The sequence below is a fragment of the Pseudophryne corroboree genome, unplaced genomic scaffold, assembly GCF_028390025.1.
Source record: "Pseudophryne corroboree isolate aPseCor3 unplaced genomic scaffold, aPseCor3.hap2 scaffold_191, whole genome shotgun sequence".
Taxonomy (NCBI): domain Eukaryota; kingdom Metazoa; phylum Chordata; class Amphibia; order Anura; family Myobatrachidae; genus Pseudophryne; species Pseudophryne corroboree.
The window spans coordinates 538,917-553,529 of NW_026968548.1; the positions used below are offsets into that span (position 1 = coordinate 538,917).

Sequence of the window (14,613 nt, forward strand, 5' to 3'; positions counted from 1 at the left end):
CCTTTATGTCCAGAGATATCATAAAATCCCCCCCTTCTAGGCTGGCGATGACCGCTCTTAGCGATTCCATCTTGAACTTGAACCTTTTCAAGTATAGGTTCAGGGATTTTAAATTTAATATGGGTCTGACCAAACCGTCCGGTTTTGGGACTACAAACAGGGTCGAATAATTTCCATTTCCTTGTTGAAGCAGGGGAACCTTGACCACCACCTGTTGAAGATACAATTTGTGAATTGCATTTAACACTATCTCCCTTTCCTGGGGAGAAGATGGTAGGGCCGATTTGAAAAACCGGCGAGGAGGCACCTCTTCGAATTTCAGCTTGTAACCCTGAGAAACAATTTCTATTGCCTAGGGATCCACCTGCGAATGAACCCAGATGTGGCTGAAAACTCGAAGACGTGCCCCCAACTGGGCGGACTCCTTTAGCGGAGCCCCAGCGTCATGCGGTGGATTTTGTAGAGGCCGGGGAGGACTTCTGTTCCTGGGAACTAGCTGTGTTGTGCAGCTTCTTCCCTCTGCCCTTACCTCTGGCAAGAAAGGACACACCTCGTACTTTCTTGTTTCTCTGTGATCGAAAGGACTGCATTTGATAATGTGGTGCTTTCTTAGGCTGTGAGGGAATATAAGGCAAAAAATTTGATTTACCAGCTGTAGCTGTGGAGACTAGGTCCGAGAGACCTTCCCCAAACAATTCCTCACCCCTGTAAGGTAAAACCTCCATATACCTTTTTGAGTCGGCATCACCTGTCCATTGCCGGGTCCATAGGACTCGTCTAGCAGAAATTGACATAGCGTTTATTCTAGAACCCAGTAGACTAATGTCACTTTGAGCATCTCTTATATATAGGACAGCATCTTTTATATGCCCTATGGTCAATAACATAGCATCCTTATCTAGGGTCTCAATCTCTGCTGATAAGGTATCTGTCCATGCTGCCACCGCGCTACAACCCCGGCCGACGCAATTGCCGGTCTGAGTAAGGTACCAGAATGTGTGTAAATGGACTTTAGGGTAACCTCCTGCTTGCGGTCAGCATGGTCCCTGATGGTAGCCGTATCCTGGGATGGCAGCGCTACCTTTTTGGATAAGCGTGTCAATGCTTTATCCACCCTAGGGGAGGATTCCCACCGTATCCTGTCCATTGGCGGGAAAGGATACGCCATAAGAATCCTTTTGGGAATCTGCAGCTTTTTGTCTGGAGATTCCCAAGCTTTTTCACATAATTCGTTCAACTCATGTGAGGGGGGAAAGGTTATCTCAGGTTTCTTTCCCTTATAGATGTGTACCCTCGTGTCAGGGACAGGGGACTCTGTGATGTGCAAAACATCTTTTATTGCAATAATCATATATCGAATACATTTAGCCAATTTTGGCTGTAACTTTGCATCATCGTAGTCGACACTGGAGTCAGAATCCGTGTCGGTATCTGTGTCAACTATTTGGGATAGTGGGCGCTTTTGAGACCCCGAAGGTCCCTGCGACATAGGGACAGGCATGGGTTGACTCCCTGACTGTTCCCTAGCTTCAGCTTTGTCTAATCTCTTGTGTAATAAGTTTACATTAGCACTTAAAACATTTCACATATCCATTCAGTCAGGTGTCGGCGTTGTCGATGGAGACACCACATTAATTTGCTCCTGCTCCTCTCTAGGAGAGCCTTCTACCTCAGACATGTCGACACACGTGTACCGACACACCATACACTCAGGGAATCCTCTTATCTGAGGACAGTTCCCCAACAAGGCCCTTTGGAGAGACAGAGAGAGAGAGTATGCCAGCACACACCCCAGCGCTATATGACCCAGGAAAAAAACACAATAATTTTATGTTTACCCAGTAGCGCTGTATTTCCATATATATATGCGCCTAATTATGTGCCCCCCTCTTCTTTAAGACCCTCTTTCTACCGTGGTATAAGCAGGGGAGAGTCCGTGGAGCTTCCCCTCAGCGGTGCTGTGGAGAAAATGGTGCTGGTGAGTGCTGAGGGAGAAGCCCCACCCCCTCAGCGACGGGCTTCTGTCCCGCTCAAATATAGTAAAAAAATGTCGGGGGCTCTTATATATATATATACAGTGCCTAGCTGCATATATATTTATTTTGCCAAAGAGAGGTCTATATTGCTGCCCAGGGCGTCCCCCCTGAGCCCTTCACCCTTACACTGACTGCCGTGTGTGAGGTGTATGGGAGCAATGGAGCACAGCTTTACTGCTGTGCGTTACCTCAGTGAAGATCATGAAGTCTTCCGCCGCCTCTGAAGTCTTCTTTTCTTCTCATACTCACCCGGCTTCTATCTTCCGGCTCTGCGAGGGGGACGGCGGCGCGGCTCTGGGACGGACGGCGAGGGTGAGACCTGCGTACCGATCCCTCTGGAGCTAATGCTGTACAGTAGCCTAAGAAGCAGAGCCTATCAACTCACAGAAGTAGGTGTGCATCTCTCCCCTCCGCCCCTCGATGCAGGGAGTCTGTTGCCAGCAGGCTCCCTGAAAATAAAAAAATCTAACAAATATACTTTCTGTCAGGAAACTCAGGAGAGCTCCCTGAAAAGCACCCAGTCTCCTCTGGGCACAGTAGTAAACTGAGGTCTGGAGGAGGGGCATAGAGGGAGGAGCCAGTGCACACCCAGATCTAAAGTCTATCTTTAAGTGCCCATGTCTCCTGCGGAGCCCGTCTATCCCCCATGGTCCTTACGGAGTCCCCAGCATCCTCTAGGACGTAAGAGAAAAATTATGCTGGCAGAAAAATCCAATTGAGTGATTAAACAGCTCCAGAGCTGCTCTGTAAGGCAAGTAAAAGGGTGTGGGCCCTGCAGCACTACCTGTAGTTTGCATTGTGCATTGGAAGCCTAGTTTGCTGTCTGTTTCCACTTCTTTTTTCTTGAGCCCCTCCCGTCTATACCCTTGTGCACTATCCTGACTTCTCCTCCCGTCTGCTTACTTTGTGCCTTCCAATGCACAATGCAAACTACAGGTAGTGCTGCAGGGCCCACACCCTTTTACTTGCCTTACAGAGCAGCTCTTGAGATGTTACAGTGCCCAGCTGCTGCAAGAAATCAGCGTGAATGCTTCAGGGGCTGGGTCATGGCCAACATGAGCCCCACACCGAAGGAGGGTGGGGGTGTTTAATGCGAACTAGGGGTCTCGCACAATGCGAACTACAGGTAGTGCTGCAGGGCCCACACCCTTTTACTTGCCTTACAGAGCAGCTCTGGAGCTGTTACAGTGCCCAGCTGCTGCAAGAAATCAGCTTGAATGCTTCAGGGGCTGGGGCATAGCCAACATGAGCCCCACACCGACGGAGGGTGGAGGTGTTTAATGCAAACTAGGGGTCATCCAAGTGCCGCAAAAGGCCGCCATGCCCTGCACGCCCCTTTTCTCTTTTCATATGCAGACGAGGGTTGAAGCCAACTTTGACCCACTGCTTGGATGACATCGCCATATGCAAATCCATCTGCTGCAGGCCTTCCCCCAGGAATGCTTGCAATAGTTGTTGCATTTGGTTTGTTGTTTGGGGGTGCTTCAGTATTAGGCAGCCTTCTGCCCTCCCATGTTCATCTGAAAATATGTGTTCTCCCTGCAGTTGTTGTCCCCAGATGAGAGTTCCCTTGTGCTGCCTCAGTTGAATCTCCTTTACTTGACAGAGATGTGCCTGAGCAGCGGCCCTCCCCAGCCCTATCCCAAATCATACTTATTTTGCATAGGAGATACCATGGTCATGAAGACTGTTCTCCCAGGGTGCGGTTCATTCATTGCATTCTGGGTATGCTGACCCCTGTGATTTCCCCAAATGTGGGAAACTCGACTGCATTATTTAATGCGAACTAGGGGTCATCCAAGCACCGCAAAAGGCCGCCATGCCCTGCATACCCCTTTTCTCTTTTCATAAGCAGACGAGGTTTGAAGCCAACTTTGACCCACTGCTTGGATGACATCACTTGCTGCCTTTCCAATGAAGCAAGTTTAATTTAATAATAGGTGAAAAACCATCCCTACAAAGGTGTTAATCAGATACTTGGCTTTGTGGACACTTTTCAGAGCACAAATTTGTTAGCATAAAAATAAAGCCAGAAAATGAAGAGCTGTTTAATCACTCAATTGGATTTTTCTGCCAGCATATTTCTTTTTCTCTGCAACCCACTGCTAAATTGTGCTTCGTGGCTGTTTTTTTCATAAAATCACTTAATCAAATCTAACTCTGATTACATCAGAGAAGGCCAGGTACCCTACACCATAAGAGGTGGTTTGAAATTTTTACTTGTCTACTTAAAGATCACCAAAATCTGATAACGAGGTCAATTACGTCCCTAGGTGGGATTGAACCACCAACCTTTTGGTTAACAACTGAACACGCTAACTGTTTGCGCCTCAGAGACACTTCGCAAAAGTACATACTGACAAAGGTTAATAAGCATTCATCTAGAACGTTTCCTAGAAAAACTTTAAAAAGTCAATAATCTGGAGAGTTTTTGTAAGATGTTCCTTCCATCAACCAATGAAGAAACACATTGGTACTTTCCCATGATGAGTGAGTGCTTCAGGATCTCTTGCACTTACATGTGCAGCAAAGGACTACAATGGAAGCATGCTGGGCCTATAACCCAGAGGTAGGCAGATTGCAACTGTCCTCTGCTATATGCATTTTTTTTGTTAATTAAAGTAATCCAAAACTGGGATTGATATTTTGGCTCTTTTATTTTTACTTAAAGTACAATAACTTTTACTGTTTTAATTTGTTTTAATAGTATATTGACAGTATTGTTTTCTTTCAAAAATCCACTTAATTTTCTTTACCCTATTATTAAAATGGTAATTGACAAAAACAAACTACATTGTCACCAGAAGAGCAATACAAAATGTACAAGTGATATATTAAAATCATCTTTTCAGCTTGAATTTCAATGATGCATTGAGGTAACGATTTTGTGAGAAACATCTTCACCCTTAAATAAAGATTTTCTTAATTCCCTACCTGTGTGCTAATTAGATATCACCTTGTTTTCACATTAAACAGACTTTCACATGAGAAAGCAGCAAGGATGCAGTGGCGTTAATGTTTCCTGGTGTCAACCTGTATTATTTCAGTAGACATTGAAATGAGGATGCATCTTGCTGCCTTTCCAATGAAGCAAGTTTAATTTAGTAATAGGTTAAAAACCATCCCTACAAAGGTGTTAATCAGAGACTTGGCTTTGTGGACACTTTTCAGAGAACAAATTTGTTAGCATAAAAATAAAGCCAGAAAATGAAGAGCTGTTTAATCACTCAATTGGATTTTTCTGCCAGCATTTTTCTTTTTCTCTGCAACCCACTGCTAAATTGTGCTTCCTAGCTGTTTTTTTTATAAAATCACTTAATCAAATCTAACTCTGATTACATCAGAGAAGGCCAGGTACCCTACACCATAAGAGGGGGTTTGAAATTTTGACTTGTCTACTTAAAGATCACCGAAATCTGATAACAAGGTCAATTACGTCCCTGGGTGGGATTGAACCACCAACCTTTTGGTTAATAGCCTTATACACTAACTGATTGCGCCACAGCGACACTTTTCAAAAGTACATACTGACAAAGGCTAATAAGCATTCATCTAGAACGTTTCCTAGAAACATTTTAAAAAGTCAATAATGTGGAGAGTTTTTGTAAGATGTTTCTTCCATCAACCAATGAAGAAACACATTGGTACTTTCCTATGATGAGTGAGTGCTTCAGGATCTCTTGCACTTACATGTGCAGCAGAGTACTGTAATGGAAGCATGCTGGGTCCATAACCCAGAGGTAGGCAGATTGAAACTATCCTCTGCTATATGCATTGTTTTTATTAATTAATGTAATCCAAAACTGGGATTGATATTTTTGCTCTTTTATTTTTACTTAAAGTACAATAACTTTTACCATTTTAATTTGTTTTAATAGTATATTGACAGTATTGTTTTCTTTCAAAAATCCAATTAATTTTCTTTACCCGATTATTAAAATGGTAATTGACAAAAACAATCTACATTGTCACCAGAAGAGCAGTACAAAATGTACAAGTGATATATTAAAATCATCTTTCCAGCTTGAATTTCAATGATGCCTTGGTGCAACAATTTTGTGAGAAACATCTTCACCCATAAAGAAAGATTTTCTTAATTCCTTACCTGTGTGCTGATTAGATATCACCTTGTTTTCACATTAAACAGACTTCCCCATGAGGAAGCAGCAAGGATGCAGTGACGTTTATGTTTCCTGGTGTCAACCTGTATTATTTCAGTAGACATTGAAATGAGGATGCATCTTGCTGCCTTTCCAATGAAGCAAGTTTAATTCAGTAATAGGTGAAAAACCATTCCTACAAAGGTGTTAATCAGAGACTTGGCTTTGTGGACACTTTTCAGAGAGCAAATTTGTTAGCATAAACATAAAATCAGAAAATAAAGAGCTGTTTAATCACTCAATTGGACTTTTCTGCCAGCATAATTTTTTTTCTCTGCAACCCACTGCTAAATTGTGCTTCCTAGCTGTTTTTTATAAAATCACTTAATCAAATCTAATTCTGATTACATCAGAGAAGGCCGGGTACCCTACACCATAAGAGGGGGTTTGAAATTTTGACTTGTCTACTTAAAGATCACCAAAATCTGATAACAAGGTCTATTACGTCCCTGGGTGGGATTGAATCACCAACCTTTAGGTTAATAGCCATACACACTAACTGATTGCGCCACAGCGACACTTTGCAAAAGTACATACTGACAAAGGCTAATAAGCATTCATCTAGAACGTTTCCTAGAAAAACTTTAAAAAGTCAATAATCTGGAGAATTTTTGTAAGAAACACATTGGTACATTCCCATGATGAGTGAGTGCTTCAGGATCTCTTGCACTTACATGGGCTATTAACCAAAAGGTTCCCACCCAGTGATGTAATTGACCTTGTGATCAGATTTTGGTGATCTTTAAGTAGACAAGTCAAAATTTCAAACCCCCTCTTATGGTGTAGGGTACCTGGCCTTCTCTGACGTAATCAGAGTTAGATTTAATTAAGGTGCACAAGGGAATAGAAGGGAGCGGTTTAAGAAAAGAGAAGTGGAAACAGACAGCAAACTAGGCTGGAGAGAGACCTGAGACAAAGAGATCTGAATTATACGAGAGCCGGCCAGGGGAAACACAAATTATGCAGTCAAGTTTCCCACATTTGGGGAAATCGCAGGAGCAGCACACCCAGAGTGCAATGGGTGAGCCTTTCCCTGGGAGAAGCACCTTCCTGATCATAGTATCTCACCTGGCAGGTAAGTAGGAGTTGGGCTAGTGCTGGGGAGGGTCGCTGCTCGGGTACCCCCCTGTCAAGTGAAGGAGATCCAACTGAGGCAGCACAAGGGAACTCTCGAAAGAAGATCAAGGCTAGAGGAAGATCTGAGACAAAGAAATCTGACTTTTACCAGAGCTGACCAGAGGAAAGCACAAACACAGTACCCCACTACCACCAGGAAACATTAACGCCACTGCATCCTTGCTGCTTTCTCATGTGGAAGTCTATTTAATGTGAAAACAAGGTGATATCTAATTAGCACACAGAAAAGAAAATTAAGTGAATTTTTGAAAGAAAACAATACTGTCAATATACTATTAAAACAAATTAAAATGGTAAAAGTTATTGTACTTTAAGTAAAAATAAAAGAGCAAAAATATCAATCCCAGTTTTGGATTACTTTAATTAACAAAAAAAATGCATATAGCAGAGGATAGTTTCAATCTTTCTACCTCTGGGTTATGGGCCCAGCATGCTTCCATTGCAGTACTCTGCTGCACATGTAAGTGCAAGAGATCCTGAAGCACTCACTCATCATGGGAAAGTACCAATGTGTTTCTTCATTGGTTGATGGCAGAAACATCTTACAAAAACACTCCAGATTATTGACTTTTTAAAGTTTTTCTAGGAAACGTTCTAGATGATTGTTTATTAGCCTTTGTCAGTATGTAATTTTGCAAAGTGTCGCTGTGGCGCAATCAGTTAGTGTGTATGGCTATTAACCAAAAGGTTGGTGGTTCAATCCCACCCAGGGATGTAATTGACTTTGTTATCAGATTTTGGTGATCTTTAAGTAGACAAGTCAAAATTTCAAACCCCCTGTTATGGTGTTAGGTATTTAGACTTCTCTGATGTAATCAGAGTTAGATTTGATTCAGTGATTTTATAAAAACAGCTAGGAAGCACAATTTAGCAGTGGGTTGCAGAGAAAAAGAAATATGCTGGCAAAAAAATCCAATTGAGTGATTAAACAGCTCTTGGATGGTTTTTCACCTATTACTAAATTAAACTTGCTTCATTGGAAAGGCAGCAAGATGCATCCTCATTTCAATATCTACTGAAATAATACAGGTTGACACCAGGAAACATTAACGCCACTGCATCCTTGCTGCTTTCTCATGTGGAAGTCTGTTTAATGTGAAAACAAGGTGATATCTAATTAGCACACAGGTAAGGAATTAAGAAAATCTTTATTAAAGGGTGAAGATGTTTCTCACAAAATCGTTGCCCCAATGCATCATTGAAATTCAAGCTGGAAAGATGATTTTAATATATCACTTGTACATTTTGTATTGCTCTTCTGGTGACAATGTAGTTTGTTTTTGTCAATTACCATTTTAATAATCGGGTAAAGAAAATTAATTGGATTTTTGAAAGAAAACAATACTGTCAATATACTATTAAAACAAATTAAAATGGTAAAAGTTATTGTACTTTAAGTAAAAATAAAAGAGCAAAAATATCAATCCCAGTTTTGGATTACTTTAATTAACAAAAAAAAATGCATATAGCAGAGGATAGTTTCAATCTGCCTACCTCTGGGTTATGGACCCAGCATGCTTCCATTACAGTACTCTGCTGCACATGTAAGTGCAAGAGGTCCTGAAGCACTCACTCATCATGGGAAAGTTCCAATGTGTTTCTTCATTGGTTGATGGAAGAAACATCTTACAAAAACTCTCCACATTATTGACTTTTTAAAATGTTTCTAGGAAACGTTCTAGATGAATGCTTATTAGCATTTGTCAGTATGTACTTTTGCAAAGTGTCGCTGTGGCGCAATCAGTCTGTGTGTATGGTTATTAACCAAAAGGTTGGTGGTTCAATCCCACCCAGGGACGTAATTGACCTTGTTATCAGATTTTGGTGATCTTTAAGTAGACAAGTCAAAATTTCAAACCCCCTGTTATGGTGTAGGGTACCTGGCCTTCTCTGATGTAATCAGAGTTAGATTTGATTAAGTGATTTTATAAAAAAACAGCTAGGAAGCACAATTTAGCAGTGGGTTGCAGAGAAAAAGAATAATGCTGGCAGAAAAATCCAATTGAGTGATTAAACAGCTCTTCATTTTCTGGCTTTATTTTTATGATAACAAATTTGTTCTCTGAAAAGTGTCCACAAAGCCAAGTATCTGATTAACATCTTTGTAGGGATGGTTTTTCACCTATTACTAAATTAAACTTGCTTCATTGGAAAGGCAGCAAGATGCATCCTCATTTCAATATCTACGGAAATAATACAGGTTGACACCAGGAAACATTAACGCCACTGCATCTTTACTGTTTTCTCATGTGGAAGTCTGTTTAATGTGAAAACAAGGTGATATCTAATTAGCACACAGGTAAGGAATTAAGAAAATCTTTATTTAAGGGTGAAGATGTTTCTCACAAAATCGTTGCCCCAATGCATCATTGAAATTCAAGCTGGAAAGATGATTTTAATATATCACTTGTACATTTTGTATTGCTCTTCTGGTGACAATGTAGTTTGTTTTTGTCAATTACCATTTTAATAATCGGGTAAAGAAAATTAAGTGGATTTTTGAAAGAAAACAATACTGTCAATATACTATTAAAACAAATTAAAATGGTAAAAGTTATTGTACTTTAAGTAAAAATAAAAGAGCAAAAATATCAATCCCAGTTTTGGATTACGTTAATTAACAAAAAAAAAATGCATATAGCAGAGGATAGTTTCAATCTGCCTACCTCTGGGTTATGGACCCAGCATGCTTCCATTACAGTACTCTGCTGCACATGTAAGTGCAAAAGATCCTGAAGCACTCACTCATCATGGGAAAGTACCAATGTGTTTCTTCATTGGTTGATGGAAGAAACATCTTACAAAAACTCTCCACATTATTGACTTTTTAAAATGTTTCTAGGAATCGTTCTAGATGAATGCTTATTAGCCTTTGTCAGTATGTACTTTTGCAAAGTGTCGCTGTGGCGCAATCAGTTAGTGTGTAAGGCTATTAACCAAAAGGTTGGTGGTTCAATCCCACCCAGGGACTTAATTGACCTTGTTATCAGATTTTGGTGATCTTTAAGTAGACAAGTCAAAATTTCAAACCCCCTGTTATGGTGTAGGGTACCTGGCCTTCTCTGATGTAGTTAGATTTGATTCAGTGATTTTATAAAAACAGCTAGGAAGCACAATTTAGCAGTGGGTTGCAGAGAAAAAGAAATATGCTGGCAGAAAAATCCAATTGAGTGATTAAACAGCTCTTCATTTTCTGGCTTTATTTTTATGCTAACTAATTTGTTCTCTGAAAAGTGTCCACAAAGCCAAGTATCTGATTAACATATTTGTAGGGATGGTTTTTCATCTATTACTAAATTAAACTTGCTTCATTGGAAAGGCAGCAAGATGCATCCTCATTTCAATATCTACTGAAATAATACAGGTTGACACCAGGAAACATTAACGCCACTGCATCCTTGCTGCTTTCTCATGTGGAAGTCTGTTTAATGTGAAAACAAGGTGATATCTAATTAGCACACAGGTAAGGAATTAAGAAAATCTTTATTTAAGGGTGAAGATGTTTCTCACATAATCGTTGCCCCAATGCATCATTGAAATTCAAGCTGGAAAGATGATTTTAATGTATCACTTGTACATTTTGTATTGCTCTTCTGGTGACAATGTAGTTTGTTTTTGTCAATTACCATTTTAATAATCGGGTAAAGAAAATTAATTGGATTTTTGAAAGAAAACAATACTGTCAATATACTATTAAAACAAATTAAAATGGTAAAAGTTATTGTACTTTAAGTAAAAATAAAAGCTAAAATATCAATCCCAGTTTTGGATTACTTTAATGAACAAAAAAAAATGCATATAGCAAAGGATAGTTTCAATCTGCCTACCTCTGGGTTATGGGCCCAGCATGCTTCCATTGCAGTACTCTGCTGCACATGTAAGTGCAAGAGATCCTGAAGCACTCACTCATCATGCGAAAGTACCAATGTGTTTCTTCGTTGGTTGCTGGAAGAAACATCTTACAAAAACTCTCCAGATTATTGACTTTTTAAAGTTTTTTTAGGAAACGTTCTAGATGAATGCTTATTAGTCTTTGTCAGTATGTACTTTTTGCAAAGTGTCTCTGTGGCGCAATTGGTTAGTGTGTTCAGCTATTAATCAAAAAGTTGGTGGTTCAATCCCACCCAGGGACATAATTGACCTTGTGATCAGATTTTGGTGATATTTAAGTAGACAAGTCAAAATTGCAAACCCCCTCTTATGGTGTAGGGTACCTGGCCTTCTCTGATGTAATCAGAGTTAGATTTGATTAAGTGATTTTATAAAAAAAACAGCTAGGAAGCACAATTTAGCAGTGGGTTGCAGAGAAAAAGAAAAATGCTGGCAGAAAAATCCAATTGAGTGATTAAACAGCTCTTCATTTTCTGGCTTTATTTTTATGATAACAAATTTGTTCTCTGAAAAGTGTCCACAAAGCCAAGTATCTGATTAACATTTTTGTAGGGATGGTTTTTCACCTATTACTAAATTAAACTTGCTTCATTGGAAAGGCAGCAAGATGCATCCTCATTTCAATATCTACGGAAATAATACAGGTTGACACCAGGAAACATTAACGCCACTGCATCTTTGCTGTTTTCTCATGTGGAAGTCTGTTTAATGTGAAAACAAGGTGATATCTAATTAGCACACAGGTAAGGAATTAAGAAAATCTTTATTTAAGGGTGAAGATGTTTCTCACAAAATCGTTGCCCCAATGCATCATTGAAATTCAAGCTGGAAAGATGATTTTAATATATCACTTGTACATTTTGTATTGCTCTTCTGGTGACAATGTAGTTTGTTTTTGTCAATTACCATTTTAAAAATCGGGTAAAGAAAATTAATTGGATTTTTGAAAGAAAACAATACTGTCAATATACTATTAAAACAAATTAAAATGGTAAAAGTTATTGTACTTTAAGTAAAAATAAAAGCTAAAATATCAATCCCAGTTTTGGATTACTTTAATGAACAAAAAAAAATGCATATAGCAAAGGATAGTTTCAATCTGCCTACCTCTGGGTTATGGGCCCAGCATGCTTCCAGTGCAGTACTCTGCTGCACATGTAAGTGCAAGAGATCCTGAAGCACTCACTCATCATGCGAAAGTACCAATGTGTTTCTTCATTGGTTGCTGGAAGAAACATCTTACAAAAACTCTCCAGATTATTGACTTTTTAAAGTTTTTCTAGGAAACGTTCTAGATGAATGCTTATTAGTCTTTGTCAGTATGTACTTTTTGCAAAGTGTCTCTGTGGCGCAATCGGTTAGTGTGTTCAGCTATTAATCAGAAGGTTGGTGGTTCAATCCCACCCAGGGACGTAATTGACCTTGTGATCAGATTTTGGTAATATTTAAGTAGACAAGTCAAAATTGCAAAACCCCTCTTATGGTGTAGGGTACCTGGCCTTCTCTGATGTAATCAGAGTTAGATTTGATTAAGTGATTTTATAAAAAAAACAGCTAGGAAGCACAATTTAGCAGTGGGTTGCAGAGAAAAAGAAAAATGCTGGCAGAAAAATCCAATTGAGTGATTAAACAGCTCTTCATTTTCTGGCTTTATTTTTATGATAACAAATTTGTTCTCTGAAAAGTGTCCACAAAGCCAAGTATCTGATTAACATCTTTGTAGGGATGGTTTTTCACCTATTACTAAATTAAACTTGCTTCATTGGAAAGGCAGCAAGATGCATCCTCATTTCAATATCTACGGAAATAATACAGGTTGACACCAGGAAACATTAACGCCACTGCATCTTTGCTGTTTTCTCATGTGGAAGTCTGTTTAATGTGAAAACAAAGTGATATCTAATTAGCACACAGGTAAGGAATTAAGAAAATCTTTATTTAAGGGTGAAGATGTTTCTCACAAAATCGTTGCCCCAATGCATCATTGAAATTCAAGCTGGAAAGATGATTTTAATATATCACTTGTACATTTTGTATTGCTCTTCTGGTGACAATGTAGTTTGTTTTTGTCAATTACCATTTTAATAATCGGGTAAAGAAAAGTAATTGGATTTTTGAAAGAAAACAATACTGTCAATATACTATTAAAACAAATTAAAATGGTAAAAGTTATTGTACTTTAAGTAAAAATAAAAGAGCAAAAATATCAATCCCAGTTTTGGATTACTTTAATTAACAAAAAAAAAATGCATATAGCAGAGGATAGTTTCAATCTGCCTACCTCTGGGTTATGGACCCAGCATGCTTTCATAACAGTACTCTGCTGCACATGTAAGTGCAAGAGATCCTGAAGCACTCACTCATCATGGGAAAGTACCAATGTGTTTCTTCATTGGTTGATGGAAGAAACATCTTACAAAAACTCTCCAGATTATTGACTATTTAAAGTTTTTATAGGAAACGTTCTAGATGAATGCTTATTAGCCTTTGTCAGTATGTACTTTTGCAAAGTGTCGCTGTGGCGCAATCAGTTAGTGTGTACAGCTATTAACCAAAAGGTTGGTGGTTCAATCCCACCCAGGGACATAATTGACCTTGTTATCAGATTTTGTTGATCTTTAAGTAGACAAGTCAAAATTTCGAAAACCCCTGTTATGGTGTAGGGTACCTGGCCTTCTCTGATGTAATCAGAGTTAGATTTGATTCAGTGATTTTATAAAAACAGCTAGGAAGCACAATTTAGCAGTGGGTTGCAGAGAAAAAGAAATATGCTATCAAAAAAATCCAATTGAGTGATTAAACAGCTCTTCATTTTCTGGCTTTATTTTTATGCTAACAAATTTGTTCTCTGAAAAGTGTCCACAAAGCCAAGTCTCTGATTAACACCTTTGTAGGGATGGTTTTTCACCTATTACTAAATTAAACTTGCTTCATTGGAAAGGCAGCAAGATGCATCCTCATTTCAATATCTACTGAAATAATACAGGTTGACACCAGGAAACATTAACGCCACTGCATCCTTGCTGCTTTCTCATGTGGAAGTCTGTTTAATGTGAAAACAAGGTGATATCTAATTAGCACACAGGTAAGGAATTAAGAAAATCTTTATTTAAGGGTGAAGATGTTTCTCACAAAATCGTTGCCCCAATGCATCATTGAAATTCAAGCTGGAAAGATGATTTTAATATATCACTTGTACATTTTGTATTGCTCTTCTGGTGACAATGTAGTTTGTTTTTGTCAGTTACCATTTTAATAATCGGGTAAAGAAAATTAATTGGATTTTTGAAAGAAAACAATACTGTCAATATACTATTAAAACAAATTAAAATGGTAAAAGTTATTGTACTTTAAGTAAAAATAAAAGCTAAAATATCAATCCCAGTTTT

At 39.0% G+C, this 14,613-nt stretch overlaps 1 non-coding gene and 1 pseudogene across 1 annotated transcript; one reads left to right on the top strand and one right to left on the bottom strand.

The window, feature by feature from the left end:
• Positions 1 to 3,685: 3,685 nt before the first annotated feature.
• Positions 3,686 to 3,864, top strand: LOC135004149 (U1 spliceosomal RNA; annotated as a pseudogene).
• Positions 3,865 to 7,116: 3,252 nt separating this feature from the next.
• Positions 7,117 to 7,279, bottom strand: LOC135004020 (U1 spliceosomal RNA). Its single transcript, XR_010204891.1, has one exon. It is a non-coding gene; the product is annotated as a U1 spliceosomal RNA (small nuclear RNA).
• Between the last annotated feature and the right edge of the window lie 7,334 nt (positions 7,280 to 14,613).